Raw genomic sequence first — 18,164 nt, forward strand, 5'->3', positions numbered from 1 at the left:
CTCTTGTCTGCTCTTAAGAGAGTTCTCCACAAGGAATTTGATGTGCATATTTTTGCTTGCTGCATGTATGGAGATTGCACAGCACTGGAAGGTACCTGATCCACCACACTCTGGTATTTGACTCTTATGTGTGACACCAACACACTCTTCTGTAGCACCTAGTTCTCCTAGAGAAATTGATCCATTGGACTCTGCTCTCCAGAAGCCTGCTCCAATGTAATACCTTCTAGGCTGTTTGGTATCCCTTTTATAGCATATATTTATAATCATTCATCTGTTCCTAAATCAGTCTTTTTGATGAAATACATTTTAAGGCTACTCAGGCTTGTGGTAGGGCTGCTCATGTGAAACACTGGGATCGAGGCCGATCCTGGCGCTGCCTTGCCAGATGGCCTGGGGTTTTAGTAAGGTAAGAGGGTGCCAATCCCTGACCGTGTGTCTGCTCGGGCTGCAGGCAGCCCGAGCAGACACAGAGCTGAGCGCCTGGCTCACAAATACCTTTTATTACTGTTCAATTTACCTTTTGTTTACTTTGTCTCAAAACTGGACATGAGCTCTTAGATTTTTGTTTGCCTGTTTATTTAGTCAGTGTTTTATTATATAGTCAATTTCTGGCCATTTGATTCAAAATGCTTCCATTTTCCAGCTTTTCTGATAAATGAAGTATTGTGGACTACTTTGTGTACCAATGTTTAGCTATCTTGTTAGTATAAAAGTACTGTAACCATTGGGGAATAAGTTTCATACTTCTCTTTTAAGGCAGAGATGTTCAAACTTCCAGTGTCCAGAATTTTTAAACACTTCAAAGTAATGTAAAACAAAGGGTGTGTTTTTCCTTTAGTGCTAAAACCTACATGGTAGCCCTACTAAGTAGGCTAGAGGAATAAAAAGATTGCTGTATCCAAAGTTGGTTTAACCATCATAACCATTGACACATGAACTGAGGGGTGATGTAGTATAGGTGTTATAGATTTACTACAGAATTTGTGCAAGAGAGCGGCCATGTCTTCATCATGATCAGAGGCCTGCCCTCCAAGATGGCCAATTCCGCAGCCTGCCCCTCCTCCGCCCACCGAGGTGGCACCTGCATCACCCCCATTCCCCTGCCTCACCCTCCTGCTACTCTAGCAATGCTGCCGCCCTGCCCACCTTCTAACCCTGTTGTCCCAGTGTCTTACTCCAGATCCAGTCAGTCTGCACACTGCTCTCTCGAGTCAGACAAGGAGGATGGAAAACTGTCTGATAAGGAAACCTGTCCTCAGGTTCCCATTTCTTCTCACCTCTTCACCACAGCCAATTTTGAGGTACTACTTGCCAAGGCCAAGAGGACCATTAAGGATATCTCGCCTACAGAAACCACTCAGTCTACACCCCACCTTTGATCAGGAGGTTTTCCGTTCTTCCTCTACTAATTTAGTTACAATAGCTTTTCTTCCAGACCCATTGGCACCTGCCCCAGTAAGATATACCGCAGAGAAGTTTGTCTGCAGTTGCTGTCAACTTGTCTGATGGCTACTTGGGAATGGGCTTTCTCCATTGCTGCCCCTGGAAATTGGAATGTGTCCCCTGTTGAAATAAGAGCCTCCCCATCTCTGGCAACTTTTAAAAAGACACTGTGAAGACACATTTATTCACCCAGGCTTTTAATGAGATTTATAGTTTTGATATTTTTAAAGTTGGGTTTTAAATTATTTTAATCTTTAAATGATTTTAATGGTTTGATTTAATGTTTTAAAAGATTTTAATTGTAAACCATCCAGAGACGAAGGTTTTGGGTGGCATAGAAATATATTAAATAAATAAATAAACCCTCTTCCTCCAGATATTATGTCTTATGCCTGTTCCTCAGGTAGATGCCCCGGTAGTCCAGCTGTAGGGGTGTGCACGGAACTGCCAACTGCGGTCCGGCACTGGGGTGGGGGGTAGCTTTAAGAGTGGCGGGAGGATTTACTTACCCCTCCCGCCGCTTTCCCATTCTGGCGCCCTAATCTTAAGAGTAATTGGGGTGGCAGGATACCTCCCTGCCACCCCTTCCCCGATGTTGCCGAAAAACCTCTCAGGAGTGCTTTGCGCACGCGCACGTCACAGAGACATCGTGCGCACACTTCACGTTTCTGTGACGTGCGCGCGCGCAAAGCACTCCTGGGAGGTTTTTCGGCAACATCGGGGAAGGGGCGGCAGGGAGGTATCCTGCCACCCCAATTACTCTTAAGATTAGGGCGCCAGAATGGGAAAGCGGCGGGAGGGGTAAGTAAATCCTCCCGCCACTCTTAAAGCTACCCCCCACCCCGAACCGAACCACCCAGGTCTAGACCGGTCCGGAGGCTTTTTCAATGGCCTCTGGACCAGTCCGGGCCCATCCTTATCCAGCTGGTCTTTGGCATAATATTGCATAAGATAGTTATGCAATAACTATTAAACAGTTAAAGATCTCAGAGGACAAAAAAATGTGATTTTCTTCTTTGCAAGGCCCATGAGGTTTCTGTGACAGTTATCAGGGTGGCAGCCACCACCTCTGTCTTGCCCAAGTTCCTGTTCTCTGGGCAAAAGAATTGGCTTAGTATATTCCGCCGGATAATCCTAAGATCAATCAGGGTATTAATAAGTTAGCCAAAGTGGCTGTGCTCATTGCAGATTCCAGTTTGGACTGTATTCAACATACCTCAAGGCCATGGTGTCCGGCGTCACAGTATGCAGATGCCTTTGGCTCAAACAAACAATGGAACATTGAACCCAAATTTAAACTCAACTTGGCTTGACCCCCTTCAAGGGGGCAAAGTTATTTGGGAAATCTCTGGATCTGATCCTGGTTGAATCCTGGGAGAAAAAGAAGGCTATGCCATCAGGGCACCAAGATTTTCTGAAGCAGTACAGACCTAACACATCTTCCTTTCTTCCTCCAGGCAATCTTGACCACCTGGATCCCAATACAGGGACAACCACATCACTAATTTTTCATCTACCTGGCATAACCAATGGCAACACTGACCAAAGAGACACACACCCCCGACCCCAAACCTCATGTCAGTTGAGTTCATCCCAACCTAACTCATCCCAATTTTGGGTTCATCCCAACCTGCTCATCCCAACCTAACTGAAAACAGTGACTCGGTGCTGGTCAGGGGCAGACTCCTTCATTTTGCCCCCACGTGGCTCAACACCACACACAACCGTTGGGTGATCAGCACTGTCTCCAGTGGCTACTCCATAGACCTGTCATATCCACCATTCCATACTGTCTCCCAACTTCAAGAATCTGACCAGACCTCTTTGGATGAGTCAGGCCATTCATCACCTTGCCCAGATCAGGGCAATAGAACCCGTCCCCTTGACAGTATGCCAATGTATTTATTCTATCTTATTTCTAGTGCCCAGACACGATGGGTCATAGAGGGCAGTACTGGATCTGAAGAGACTGAACTGTTTTGTCCAGAAGAAGAAATTCTGTATGGAATATCTTTGTGCCATCAAAGAAGTGACCAAACCACAGGACGTTCTGGCATCAATCAACTTTTCAGAGGCCTATCTTCACCTGCCAATCCTGCCAGCTCACCAGAGTTTCCTCAGGTTCTACTATGATCACCAGCACTTTCAATACCAGGTCCTGCCATTCAGCCTCTCCTCCAGATCCCAAGTATTCAATAAAATCATGGTGGTACTTAGAGCACACATCAGGATGCAGTGTATTCACATATACCCATTCTTGGATGAGCTCTTGATCCACTCCCATTCACTCCAGCGGCCTTGCAGGGACGTACAGCTGACTTTCCATCACCTGCACTCTCACAGCTTTCTGATCAACTACCAGAAAAGCCTTTCCTCTCAGATCCTCCAGCACCCAGGAGCATTTTTCAACACAGTGCAAGATACCATATCTCTACCCCACAAATGGAGGAACAAGCTCGAAAGCCCCTCTCCCCCCTCCACAGCAGACCTAGTGTTTCTGGCCCAAGTACTGGGTTCAATAATTACCTGCATAGAATTCACCCCATGGGCCAGATGGCACTCACGCCCCTTCAATGACACCTCCTACCATTCCAGGACCTCATCGTAGCCTGTACACACAAACAGCTCCTTCTGATGATCCAGCAATCCTTCCACTGCTGGCTCTCTCTGGCCATACTCAGGGGTCTTCCCCTGGAAGAACCGGTCCAGATCATCATCACCATGGATGCCAGTCTGTCGGGCTGGGGAGTGCATTGCAACAACACATATTCCCAGGGCAATGGAGACTATCCAAACTATGTCAGAGCAGCAATTGGCTGAAATTTTGTGCCATCCATTTAGCCCTCCAGCAGTTCCTCTCACTTGTGAACGACAGCCATGTCCTCATTTGCATGGACAATGTAAGTGTGAAATCTCACATCAGTCAACAAGAAGGCACCAAATCTCCCACTCTGACAGCAGAATCCTCCCATCTATTCTGCTGGACAGAAGCCCATCTGCAGTTCATCTCAGCGGAGTAGCCAATAATCAGACTGGCTGGCTCAGTCACCAGGTAGTTAACCCAGCGGATTGGGCCCTGCACCCCGATGTTTTCCTACACATGACCCAGGCACTGGGGCTACCACAGGTGGACCTATTTGCAACTCCGCAGAACCATCTTCTGCCCTGATTTTTCACCAGGCTACACTCTCCACTGGCAGAAGCCATGGATGCTCTCTCAGCACCTTGTCCCCCTGGACTTCTCTATGTCTTCTTACCAACAGCAGTCATAGGAAAATGCCTGTGGAAGCTACAAGCAGAACAAGCAGATATCCTGATTGTTCCCCACTGGCTCAAGAGGCCCTGGTTCTCTGATGGTCCTCTCTTCAGGTCCCCTTGACATCTCCCCATCCATCCAGACCTTCTCTTACAAGGTCCCATTCTCCACCAGACCAGCTCTCCACCAGAGTCTTGTGGTAGCAAGCATGACTTGTCCCCATAGCTAAGCAGGGTCTGCCCGGGTTGCATATGAATGGGAGACTTGATGTGTGAGGACTGCAAGATATTCCCCTCAGTGGATGAAGCTGCTCTGGGAAGAGCAGAAGGTTTCAAGTTCCCTCCCTGGCTTCTCCAAGATAGGGCTGAGAGGGCTTTCTGCCTGCAACCTTGGAGAAGCCGCTACCAGTCTGTGAAGACAATACTGAGCTAGATAGTCCAATGGTCTGACTCAGTATATGGCAGTTTCCTATGTTCCTATGTCATCCAGACCCAGAGTGGCTCCAACTTTGTACCTTGAAGTTGAACGCTTTTATCTAGCCAAGAAAAATTACTCATCTGCGGTTTTTGATACCATCCTGGCTTCCTGTCACCCATCAACAAGCCATATTTACCAATCTACTTAGGCAGCCTTCTCCTGCTGGGCACACTGGAAACATCGTAACACACTCAGGTCAGGTGTTACAGAAACCCTTGAAATCCTCCAGGCCAGTCTGGACATGGGTTTTCAGCCAAGTACCCTCAGATGCCAGGTGTCTGCCCTTGCTTCCATCCTCCAGTTTTCAGCCCCAAAGTCCACCTTGCTTCACCTTCACATCCATTGCTTTCTCGGGGGAGCATGCAGTATAGCTCCTCCCTTGATTCATAGATGTCCATCTTGGAGCCTCAACAAGGTGCTCAGTGCCTTAACTAAGGCACCTCTTGAGCCACTGTGCACTGCTCCTCTCAGACTCTGGTCCTACAATGTCCTCTTCCTTGTGGCTGTCACCTTGACCCGTAGGGTGTTCGAACTTGGAGCCCTTGGAGGACTCTTGGAGCTATGTTTGTTTCAACCTATTTATGTTTCAAGCTCGATCCCACCTTAATGCCAAAATTCAACTCCACCTTTCACAGATCTCAAGACCTCGTCTTTCCTTCTTCCTGTCCCTCACCTTCTCACCCCCCAAAGAAGCTTTGGCATACCTTTGATGTACGAAGGGCTCTTTGTACCTATATTCAATACGCAAAAGATTTTTGCTGTTCCCTCTTTGTCTCCTTTCATCCTTTGTCTTTGGGCACAAAGCTGTTGCTTACCCTTTCCTGGTGACTGCGAGCATGCGTCATTTTAGCCTACTCTCTGAGGTTTCCTATTCCTTCTGGCATTAGTGTGCATTCTACCTATAGCACCTCCACATCAGCAGCTTTCTCTGCCCACACACCATTAGGTGAAATTTGTAAGGCAGCAACCTGGTCCTAAATCACACCCTTCATTAGGCACTATAAAATTGCTTCTTTCCGCTCCACTGAAGCAGCATTTGAGCATACCATCCTCCAGCAGGTAGTACAGACACATCCTTTCTTCCATCTCTCACTCTTCTTCACTGCTTCAGCATGTCTCATGTTAATGGATGACTCTTATACTATGGAAAAAGAAACACTGGGAAGGACTCGTAGATGTGTTTTCATCGGGTGTCTTCCGTGGGCTTGGGTCTCATTTTTGGGAAGGTGGCAGCTCACAGTATATGCAGTTTTCAGGGAAGTACCCAATATCCTTGGGACTATTTTCATGTCTTATTGCCTGTTCTCTGTTATAGCTTTCTTCACTCAACTTCTTTATGCACCAGCCCTGGAACTGGGGTTTTGGCTCTGCCTGCCTGCAGGAACTGGCCTCTTTCACTTTCTGTTTTGGTCCTGTCTACAGGGAGTATGTTGGTTCCAGTAGTAGTAGTAGTAGTAGTAGTAGTAGTAGTAGTAGTAGTAGTAGTAAAAAATGCATAACCCATGTTAAAGGATGATCTCCATACACTGTGAAAAAGAACCCTTAATGGTAAGACCAGTGTTTCTTTTTCATTCATTAACTTATGCATACTTTTATGTGTATCTAAAAGCATAGTTTTAGACATGTAGACCGTGATCCCCATCCTAATTCCCCCTTCACGCCACCACACACCAACTGCTATCTTAATTTTTTAAAACTACAAAAGTACAAGTAACAAATGTCCTATGTAACTTAAGTGTGCATTTTAGGAGGTCATTCGGAATGGTTAAAGGCCACTTCCCTGATTGCCTGTTGAGATTTATAGTTGCCTCTAGGGCGGTGTTTCCCAACCAGTGTGACTGGGTCAGCTTCAAAAGCAGGATGTTTAAGCACCCTCCCCAGGGAGTTGACTCCCCCTCCCCCAATAATGCACCAGGAAGGACCCATCGCTCCTGTAGCACAAGGGAATGAGCGGAGTCTAAAAGTGGTGCATTTAAATACCCCCCCCCCCTGTTTTGGAGTTTGCTTAAATAAATAACTGTACAGCAATGAAGCTGACTCATCCCATAATGCACTGGGAAACAAGCATCCCAGTGCACAAGGGAGCTAGCTGGCCCTCGTTTTAAATTGTTCTGTTTTTGGAGCTGACTTGAAATAAATCATGCAGCAGCTTTACCGCTGCCAAAAAAAAAAAAAAAAATCTGTTCAGAGGCCAGTGTACCTAACTCTTTCTTACTTAACTTTATTTAGGTACGCTTCTAGATTAAAAAGGTTGGGAAACACTGCTGTAGGCAACTAAGCATTTTTAGGCTGGAAGGGAGTTTGGGATGTGACCCAGAACAGTTCCTGCTGAATTTGATGATGTTCTGCCCCATCAGTAGAGGCAGCTGATCTCCAGGCACATGTGGGAGCCAGATACCACCTGATTCAGTAGTCTGAAATGCCACTGTCCTGGACTTGGTTTAGCTATGCAAGAGAATGGACTGTCCCACTATAGGTGGGGGATACCACTTTCAACAACTCCATGTAAAATAAATTCCTTTCAAGAGAAGATAGTGACATAAGGGATAAAGGTTCTAGCCCAGTCCTTAGCTGTCTCTGCTGGTTTTCTGTATACAGGGATGTTTTAATGTAGGGGAAGCATTCACATATGTTATCTCCTACCTACATTCTGAAGTGGTACTGTCCATTCTGTTTTAGCATTCTACCACTTCATTCTGCAGCTTGTGTGAGGCTTTCTGGTGATGTCTTGTGGCTTAAAGGTTTTGCAGAGGAGGGGAAGGGGGATGTGTGGTATTGTTCAAAGAGGAGTAGAATTTGGAAATTAAAGAAAGCAGCCAGCAACATAAACTATGCCGTGCAGCTTGATCCTATACACAGATGGTTACATAGGAGGAATTTTTTTGTTGATTTCCCTGGAATTTGGTTAAGTATGTTTAGGTTTGCAGGCTTGGTTCCAGAGAATAGAACTGACTTAGTTTCACAAACTTGGATATTGATATTACTATGGCCCTGTTTAGATCTCAGTAATGATTACTTTGTTGGGGCTGTGTCATTCTGATGGATTTGCTCTCTCCTTTGCAAAAGAAAGTTTTGGCATATAGGAACAAGTTTCAAAGTTCAGTATTTCTTCAGTGATCAAACAAGAATAGCACTTAGCAGTTGGGAGTCCAGTCCAAAGGACAGTCACTACCTTAACTTTAGTAGTATTCACATTTTGCAGTGTTTTTTACTGTAATGAATATAAAGAAGAAAACCTGATTAAGGATGTTCAAATTCAATAAGTTGACCAAACTGATCAGATAGATGCTGCTTTTGTTCTTAAAACCAATTTAAAGTTCTTGTTGCAATATAACATAATGCTAACCTTTTTTCTTTTTCACATTTGAATATTTCATTTTATGCTTAATAAAATAACCATGACATCTCAACATGTGTATAGATTTTGCAGGCCAGAATCCAACACAAAAGAGACACTTTTTTGAGGGATGGGGCCATAGCTTAATGAGAAAGCAACTGCTTTTTGCATGCAGAAGGTCTCAGGTTCAATTCCTGGCTTCTCCAGTGAGGGCTGGGAAAGACTTCTGCCTGAAACTTTGCAGGGTCACTGCCGAGCTAAATGGACAATGGTCTGACTCAGTATAAGACTGCTTCAGTATAAGACTGCTTCCTATGTTCACTTTAGCATGTGCCCAAGGGAATTGCCAGTCTCCCCTTATACAACATTGAAGAGATAGAGCTGGTCTTGTGGTAGCAAGCATGACTTGTCCCCTTAGTTAAGCAGGGGCTGCCCTGGTTGCATATGAATGGGAGACTAGAAGTATGAGCGCTGTAAGATATTCCCCTCAGGGAATGGAGCCACTCTGGGAAGAGCAGAAGGCTCCAAGTTCCCACCCTGGCTTCTCCGAGATAGGGCTGAGAGAGATTCCTGCCTGTGACCTTGAAGAAGCCGCTGCCAGTCTGTGAAGACAATACTGAGCTAGATAGACCAGTGGACTGACTCTGTATATGGCAGCTTCCTATGTTCCTATGAATGTTGCTCGGGAGGATCCTCTAACCTTCAGGCATGGCTTTTCAGATGGGAATGGAGGGCAACCTGAAAACTGGGCTTGCAGAGGAAAAAGAGAACTTGTTTTCATTGGAGCCCTTGTTTTCCACTTGGGTACCTTTGCACTTTGGTAATACGCTGCTATGTCAGAGGGTATTTGGGGTCTGTTGATCATTGCTTGTCCTTATGCCCTGTCTGGCTTTGGTTTTTTTAAAAACTTCTCTTGTTTTATGATGTAACGGTGCTGTTGTATGTTGAACAGTGTTATTGTTGTTGTTGTTAATTCTGTTTTTATACCGTCCTTGCTTGTTCTGTTTTGTTAAGCTGCCTTGTGGATCCTATTGGGTGAAAGGAGGTGGTTTATAGATATTTTAATTTAATACATTTTATAAAATGAAACATATGTTTTAGTATCTTTGTTTTTACAGTGCTTAGAGCAAGACATGCCAGCCCTTTGGAACTGCCTTCCTTTGTTAGCACACTTTTTATGGAGCATCCACATGAAATTTTCAGATCATTTGAATCCAATATATTCCATCTTCTCTTTCCATTTCCTTTCAGACCTGATTCATAACCCTTTTAGTGTGTGTAATAATAAAATGCAATTGAAGCTCCAGCCTCTCCAGTATGGACAGACAAAGCACTATGAAAGCTTCTCAGGGCAATAAACCTTTAAACTAAACCCTTCCTCTTTGTAGATTCTGCCTGTTTTTTAATAGCTGCTGTTCATCCCAGCTGGAAGATTGGTGAGCAATTGCTCCATGGAATTGCTCTGTTTCCACAGGTTGTGGGGTTTTTAATTCCTGTTTTCCCCTCTCTTTTAAAAAATCTTCAGATGTTGTTGTATATCCTTAGCTTAAAATTACTATTTTTTGCTGAGCTGTAAGCAGCTTTTAACAATGCTACTTCAAGATCAGAGGAGAGGGGACTCCTAACACAAGGCTTGGCAAGACATGGATCAGAAGCTCAAACTACTGCAAACATATAGACATCAATATGAAGAGAACTCACTAGCAGGAATGCCAAAAGGATTATTCTGGGTTGAGTTCACTGTATGTAGATTGGGCTTCCTCCCACCCCAACAGTCTGTTGGCAAGAACTGCATGGTGGGCTGCTGTCCCCCATCTTAGCTCACAAAGTGCCCCAAGCAACTTTTCTTGCCCCCCCACATCTCTTATCCCAGACCTCTTTCCCAAGCTGCAAGGTGTAGAAAGTGTGTTGAGGAGCTGTTTCCATCCCCACCAGCCTTGATCATTGCATACCTTGCCTTCTCCAGTACTGTCTTCTTGCTCTACTCCAGTCTCCCACTTTTCCTTTGGAAAGGCCAATAGAGTGCTAGCCTAGAGTCTCCCCAGAGATAGCATCTCTCCTTCCAGGCCCTCTGTTGCCTCCAGCCCCAGTATGGGAAGTTCTGTTCTATTCCTCCGTTGGTGGCCCAACTCATTAGTCACAGCTGTTCTGCAACGTGGTCTCTAAGTTCTATACGATTGGGCTGTGCTCCTGCGCAGAGACCTCATCTGAGTTTTTCCAAGCTTAATTCCTTCTATAGCATTTAGGCAGCAGCCCTGCCCCATCTGGTGATATTCAGCTGTGTGTGCAACTCCTTCCTCAGTCTTTCTTCATCCACAGTTTGACTTCTCTTCGAGTAGCTCCAAGCTAAATTGCCTTTTCCAAATAATTATCCTTCTAATCTTGCTCTTTTCTTTCTTTCTCTTTTGATTTTGTCATCTCTTCTCTCTGTTTGCTAGCGTCTTTCTTTCTTTCTTTCTTTCTTTCTTTCTTTCTTTCTTTCTTTCTTTCTTTCTTTCTTTCTTTCTTTCTTTCTTACATTTATAAACTGCCCCATCCAGAGGCTCTGGGTGGTATACAACAACTTTTTAAAAAGACATAAAACCCACAATTAAAACAATACTAAAAACAATACTAAAAACAATTCAAAAATGATTAAAACTATTTAAAACCAATTAAAATACATTTTAAAACAACATCACTTTACATTGCATCCCTCCTCTCCCTGCCCTTCGGGGCTCAGTGTCCCCCCCCCCCCTTGCATCTTATGGCCGGCAAGGTCATATTTAAACTCTGTGTCCGGTGCAGGGCTAAGATCCCCTCCACTGACTGACACAATCGCTGCCTCTTTTGCCTTGGCGAGGCACATAAAGTAGATTCCAGCACACACTGTGCAAAGTTCACCAAACAGGCTAAGAGCAGCCAAGCCTCCCGTTTAAGATCTTGGCTCTGGGAGCAGGTATTGAGATCTTCTGAGGCAGCCTCTCAGCCTTCTACTATGCAGGTGATGGCCAGTGCTTCCCCGCCAGTGCTTACCCATATCTCCTACCTTGTTCGGCGCCTCGGTGCCAGGACCCAAACTGCTTCCAGAGCCTATGGCTCCTACCATTCCCACCGTACCGTCCACTTCGATCCCGACGACATTGAACCCAAAGGAATCCATGGCATCTCTAGCCCTAAAAAATAAAAAGAAGCCACGACAGGCTTCAGACACCAAACAAGCTCTTAAGCAGAAGCTTCCCCTCCTGCCCGAACCTCCTGCCAAGAAGAAAAAGGGCAAGTTAACCTCTAATGAGCCACTCGAACCCGAAGAACAGCACCTCGGGTAATGCCCCAGACATCCTCGAATCCGAGGACTGCCTCGATACCGAAGACCCTCCTGCTGCTCCATCTGAAACCGAAGATCCAGTCTACAAGCCCGACCCCCTTTCAGAACTGAACGCTGAAGAAGAGGAACAAGCCTACGAACCCAAAGCCAACTTCATGGAAGAGGACTTCAATTCTGAATTTGAGAGGCTACACCCTGAACACACACATAGAGACCGTAGCCAACCCTGACGTGCATATTACCAGGACCATTATTATTCCACTTATGATGACCACCAACACAATCACTCCTTTCCACCATCAGAGCCACTTTACCATTCCAGACAATGGGACTCCTGTGAGCCCTTACGACATCTTACTTACCTAGCTTCTCGACATTACACATCCCAGCTTGGACCAGTGGGATTACAGGGGAACCCATAGGGACCGCTCTCAATCTCCACAGCACACTATTGTTAGACCACCAACCACAGCTCTACCTCCTAGGATTACCATACCTCGTTCACAGTCCACTGACACACAAAGACCACCACCTCCTTGTTGCCACCTAAGATTCCACCACAAAATCATCTGGCCCACCCTCCAACCTCTACCCACTTTGACACTAGACATGAGAACCTCCCTGAGACCCCAAAGGACACTGACCTGCCCATTCCCATTGAGGGTGAATAATCTGATCAACACTCTGACTATGAAGATCCTGACATCAAATTATCTCACTCGGATATAGCTTCTCTTGGATCATCTCCACAAGAACTCTTGTCTGACCTAAAACCCAGTTCTCCCTCGGAGGACTATAAGATTTATGCAGGCTACATTTCTTGCATGGCTAACTCCTTAGGGGTACAACTCTTGCAACAGGTCAAGGCGGATCCTGAGCCTCTTTTCAGTCTTATTGAGGCAGATACACATGCTCCCATGTCTCTTCCTATGAATTCTGCCCTCATGGACATCGCAAAAACTCTCATCTCTACCCCATCCTACTAAGACACTTGAAAGTTTTTATAGAGTCCATACCCAGGAAAAACAGACAGTTAACTTCTTCCTTAAACACCCAGCTCCTAACTCTGTGGTTGTTGAGTCCTCCTTGAAAAATAGAGGGCGCCCAGCCTCTGCCCCACCAGATAAAGAGGGAAATAAGCTGGATACCTTTGGCAGACGACTCTACTCTATCTTCAACCTGCATCTTCGGATCGCCAACTACCAGGCATATAATGCTCAATATAACCACTTTCTCTGGGAATGCCTAGCCCCCTTCCTACACCATCTCCCTCCTGACAAAGACCCAGCTAAGGTCTTCCTCAGAGAAGCAGCACAGTTAGCAAAACAAGAACTTCATGCAGTCAGACACTCCACCTCCATAGCTATTCGTAGACATGTCTGGCTACATGCTTCTGGTTTAACTCACAAAGTGCAAGTATGTATCGAGGATTTAGCCTTTTGAAGGCAAAGCCTTTTTTGGAGAGAAGACGGATGAAACCTTATAGAAAGCCCAACGTCTTTGCAATACCGCATGCTCTATGAGCTTCCAGTCTCCTGCCTTTCGCCCTTACTGGCCTTCACGATGGCAGCAGCACCAATCTTAACGCCCGCTGAATCAGACACAACAGCCTGATTGCTCCTTTTGTGCGCCTAGATACCAACCCTATAGGAAGCATATGTCCTTTCCTTCTCACAGCCAACGGGTGCTCAGATCCTGACCCTCACCTGCTGTCCCAAAATGGCAATGACTCCCGGCCTCACCTCAGGTGGGGGACCAGTCTATCCCTCTTTCTCTCAACCTGGGAACACATTACCATGGATTCATGGGTCCTCACTATCGTGAGGATTGGATAAGCAATAGAAGTTTCAACTCCCTCCTCTGTTCAATTCCCCAATTGTGACTATACCCACGCCCGCCCTCCTCTCAGAAATCAAATCCTTACTCAACAAGGACGCATTAGAGCTGGTGCTAAACTCATCTTCTCAAGGTTTCCACTCCACTTACTTTACCATCCTGAAACCAGATGGTACCCTTTGACCTATTCTAGACCTCTGCAAACTCAACAGATGCGTTATTTACAAATGTTTCAGAGTGGTCACCATTCCTACCAAGCTAGCCCTCCTCCCAAAAGGGGCTTGGTTCACCTCCTTAGACCTGAAGGATGCCTACTACCATGTAGCCATCTGACCCCAACACCGGTGATACCTTCGCTTCACAGTGGCAGGAAACACCTATCAATTCCGGGCGCTACCCTTTGTCTAGCCTCTGCACCAAGGATCTTCACAAAGTGCATGGCCCCAATCGTCGCCTACTTGCAGCAACAGGGGATATAGGTCTTCCCGTACTTAAACGACTGGCTCCTCATAGTGAACAATCTCCAAAATCTGAGCCAGGCCTTAACAACTACGGTCACTCTCCTGAACGCGTTGGGCCTCTAGATAAACTACACCAAATCCAAACTTGCTCCAACCAGGTCCATAGAGCTTTGGGGCCTCCTTTTTGACTCTGTCCAGGCGAAACTCTACCTCCCAGACCAGAGGATTAAAGCAATCATCTCCCTCACGACAGAGGTGTTCTCTCGCCCCTGCCACACAGCAAGAGTTATCCAGCAGCTGCTAGGTTCCTTGGCTTCTACAACTCACATTCTTCTTCACGGGTGCCTCAGATCCTGGGTCCTACAACAATGGTTCCTCCAGAGCTTTCTTCCTCACTCAGACTCCTCAGCTCGCCATCTATGGATCCCCTTACATAGTTAGTTAGTTAGTTAGTTAGTTGTTTATTTACGATCTTAGATCAAACAAGTACGTCACTCTCTTCTTTGGTGGAACAACCCCAACAACCTCATTGTCAGCTCCCCATTCCACCCTCCACAGCCCCAATTCATCCTCACTACAGATGCATCAGAATGGGGCTGGGGTGCCCATATCTTCAACCTCCATGGCCAATGGACCAAAACCGATGCCTCTCATCACATCAGTCTTTTAGAACTCCTAGCCATCTTCAAAGCCCTGAAGGGGTTTCCTCCTCTCATTGCTCGCTTCACAATAATGATTCAAACCGACATCACCACGGCAAAGGTGGTGTATTTGAACAGGCAGGGAGGTACATCCTCTCTTATGCTGCTACGCCTCTCCATGAAGCTTTGGCTCTGATGCATCTGACACTCCATCACTCCCATTGCCATCCACATCCAGGGCAAGACCAACATACAGGCAGATGCCCTCAGCAGGATCGGCACTACCTCCCACGAGTGGCAACTAGACTGACGAACACTACACTCTCTCTTTCACCTTTGGTTCTGACCAACAATAGACCTTTTTGCGTAACCTCTCAATGTGCAATGCTGTCTCTACTGCTCATGAATGGGCCTAGGCCACAATTCACTGTGCGACACCTTCGCCATCCCTTGGACAGGTCTTTCAGCCTACCTCTTCCCACCCATACCCTTGATCTCCAGAATCCTACAAAAGATTGTCCAAGACCAACCGGAATGCATCCTCATTACCCCTTGGTGGCCCAAGAGGCCTTGGTTACCTCGCCTCCCCCAGCTTTTCAACAGTCTCTACAAGCACTTACCAGAGGTTCCTAATTTTCTCACCCAGCAGCCCAGGTATCTTCTCTATCCCGACTTGCCACAACTTCGTCTCATGCATGGTGGATCAAGCCTCTTTCCCACTAGAACTCTGAGTCCTTTCGGCAGCTCACAGACCTGCAACAGTAAAATCATACAGTCACAAATGGAAGTATTTTCTTATGTTTCTAGAATCCAAGGATGTTTCCTCTACACAGGTGTCTGCTCAACACATCTGCACCTATCTCCTAGCCCTTAAGGAATCTGGCCTGAAATTATTGTCACTGAGAGTCCATTTGGCCACCATTGTCGCCCATTCCCCGTTACACTCTCGCTCCTGGTTCCGCAACCCTATAATAAAAAGATTCCTGAAAGGACTATCTCACTTATATCCAGATTCTCCCATCATGGCTCTGACCTGGGACCTCAGCTTCGTACTTACATGTCTCATGGGACCTCCCTTTGAACCTCTGTCCTCTGCCTCAGTTGACTTACTATCATGTAAGGTTGCCTTTCTTGTCGCTATCACCTCCGCTAGGTGTGTTAGTGAACTTAGGGCTCTCGGAGTAGATTCACCTTATTTGACTTTCCACAAAGATAAAGTCGTACTCCGTACAGACATTTCCTTCTTATCCAAGGTTGTCTCTGCCTTTCACCATTCCCACCCATGTACCTTGCCAGTGTTCTTCCCCAATCCAGAGGATGACGCTCAACACCGCCTTCACACTCCGGATATAAGCTGTGCCCTAGCATTCTATGTTCATTGGACTGCTGACTGGCATACCTCTCAGTTCCTTTTCCTTGCACACTCTGGACCTAATAGAGGTACACAAGCTTCTCCTCAGACTATATCTCGTTGGGTCATACGTACAATTACCTTGTGCTATCAGATCACAAAACAACCCCTTCCGCCCTTGATCAAAGCTCATTCCACAAGAGCCATGGCAGCCTCTTCAGCTTTTGACAGATCCGTTCCTCTCAACATCATCTGCCAGGCTGCCACTTGGGTGTCACATTACTCCTTTATGCAACACTATGCTCTAGATGTTTGTGCCTGCAAGGATGCCTGCTTTGGCACTGTAGTGTTGCAGTCACTCTTCACCTAATTCCCACCTTCAGGTAAGATTGGCACAGGGTGCAAATCGTATAGAGCACAGAGACCACGTTGAAGAACAACCCTCTTTAGTCTTTTTCAGATAGCGGACTCAGAGACTGAGGAGGGAGTCGCGTGCAGCTGCATATCACCAGAGGGGGTGGGGCTACCACCTAAATGCTATAGAAGGAATTTAGCTTGGAAAAACTCCGAGGACTTTGCGCAGGCACACAGCCCAATCGTGTAAGAGCACAGATGACCACTAGAAGAACCCAAGTTACAGGTAAACAACCTGTCATTATCCAGTAGAAGGCTTTGACACTCCTTCCACTGCTTCCAACATGGCACATATAAAGCAATGCATATGTTATCTAGCTGAATAATTGCATTTTCCCAACACCACCACAATAGTACCATTTGAGTCTTGGGGTATATCTGGTATTTCCATTAACCAAATCACTATTTGAATAAAAATGCCCAAGTATGGTGTGTCCAATGAATAACTATGGACATTTATTATAAACACACACAAAATCTGGAAAGGCATTTCTGTTCTTGGGGGAATAGCCACAGACTTTATTTTCTTTCTTTCTTCCTCCTTACGTATCCTTGTAGTTCTTAGTCCAAAATCTGTGACTACACTTGTTTATCTTTGTGACCATGTTAGCTGCCAAAGGCAGATATTTCGTCTGCAGGGTACAGTGTATTTGTGTAAATGGGGATATGGAGGCCAGCTTATAAAAACTCCTCTGAGAGTACTCTACAGCAACTTGATCTATATGGCATTATCATGTTCTCCAACAGAAATGTAGTTTGATGACAGTTAGGGAATTTACATTGTTTTAGCCCTTACTGCTCCGGGCAGAAACCCCAACATAGTTGCATGATGTGATGTTGTCTGATGTATTTTGCAGCCCAAAGAGGCAAAGCTGCATCAACATGCACAGCCAGAGCTACTTTCTTCAGCAGTATCTACCCCATATTACATCATTATGGATAGAACTGCAGTGGAAGTGTCTGTAACTATAAAGGTCGTCCTCACGACTAAAGTGGGCTGGGCTGGGCTGGGGGGAAGGCAGGATCAGTGCTGCGGCAAGCTCTAGAACCTAGATGGGAGGGGGGAAACTCACACTGGGTCCTCTGGGATCTCACGCGGCACTGCGTGAGCAGCGACACTAATGCCCTCAACATTGCAGTAGCTCAGCTCTGCCTGGCCCCTCTCTGTCCCCACCTCTGTGATTAAAATGGCCGCTGCAAGCTGCAGCAGCACAGCCACTAAAAAGTGAAATAGGCTGGGCTCCATTTTCTTCCTACCTCACGTTTTACCTGGGTATCAGATCGGGACTATCTGGATCTGGAGCAGCTGTTTCAGGAGGCCTCTGGTAGCTCAGAGGGAAGAGATCTGGTCTTGTGGTAGCAAGCATGTCTTGTCCCCTTAGCTAAGCAGGGTCTGCCCTGGTTGCCTATGAATGGGAGACTAGAAGTGTGAGCACTGCAAGATATGCCCCTCAGGGGATAGAGCCGCTCTGGGAAGAGCAGAAGGTTTCAAGTTCCAAGACAGGGCTGAGAGAGATTCCTGCCTGCAACATTGGAGAAGCCGCTGCCAGTCTGTGAAGACAATGCTGAGCGAGATGGATCTATGGCCTGACGCAGTAAATGGCAGCTTCCTATGTTCCTCAGATGACATGAGCTGCC

General features: G+C 46.3%; 1 protein-coding gene and 1 long non-coding RNA gene across 3 annotated transcripts in view; one reads left to right on the forward strand and one right to left on the reverse strand.

Moving 5' to 3' along the window:
* IGFBP2 (insulin like growth factor binding protein 2) overlaps window positions 1–18,164 on the forward strand; it is a 116,210-nt gene that overhangs the window by 53,162 nt on the left and 44,884 nt on the right. The window lies entirely within an intron of this gene.
* Window positions 9,785–15,789, reverse strand: LOC128329787 (uncharacterized). Its single transcript, XR_008309787.1, has 3 exons — window positions 15,382–15,789; window positions 11,545–11,671; window positions 9,785–11,079 (listed from the first exon to the last, which is right to left on the reverse strand). It is a non-coding gene; the product is annotated as an uncharacterized LOC128329787 (long non-coding RNA).

This window comes from Hemicordylus capensis, chromosome 1 (assembly GCF_027244095.1).
Source record: "Hemicordylus capensis ecotype Gifberg chromosome 1, rHemCap1.1.pri, whole genome shotgun sequence".
Lineage (NCBI taxonomy): Eukaryota > Metazoa > Chordata > Lepidosauria > Squamata > Cordylidae > Hemicordylus > Hemicordylus capensis.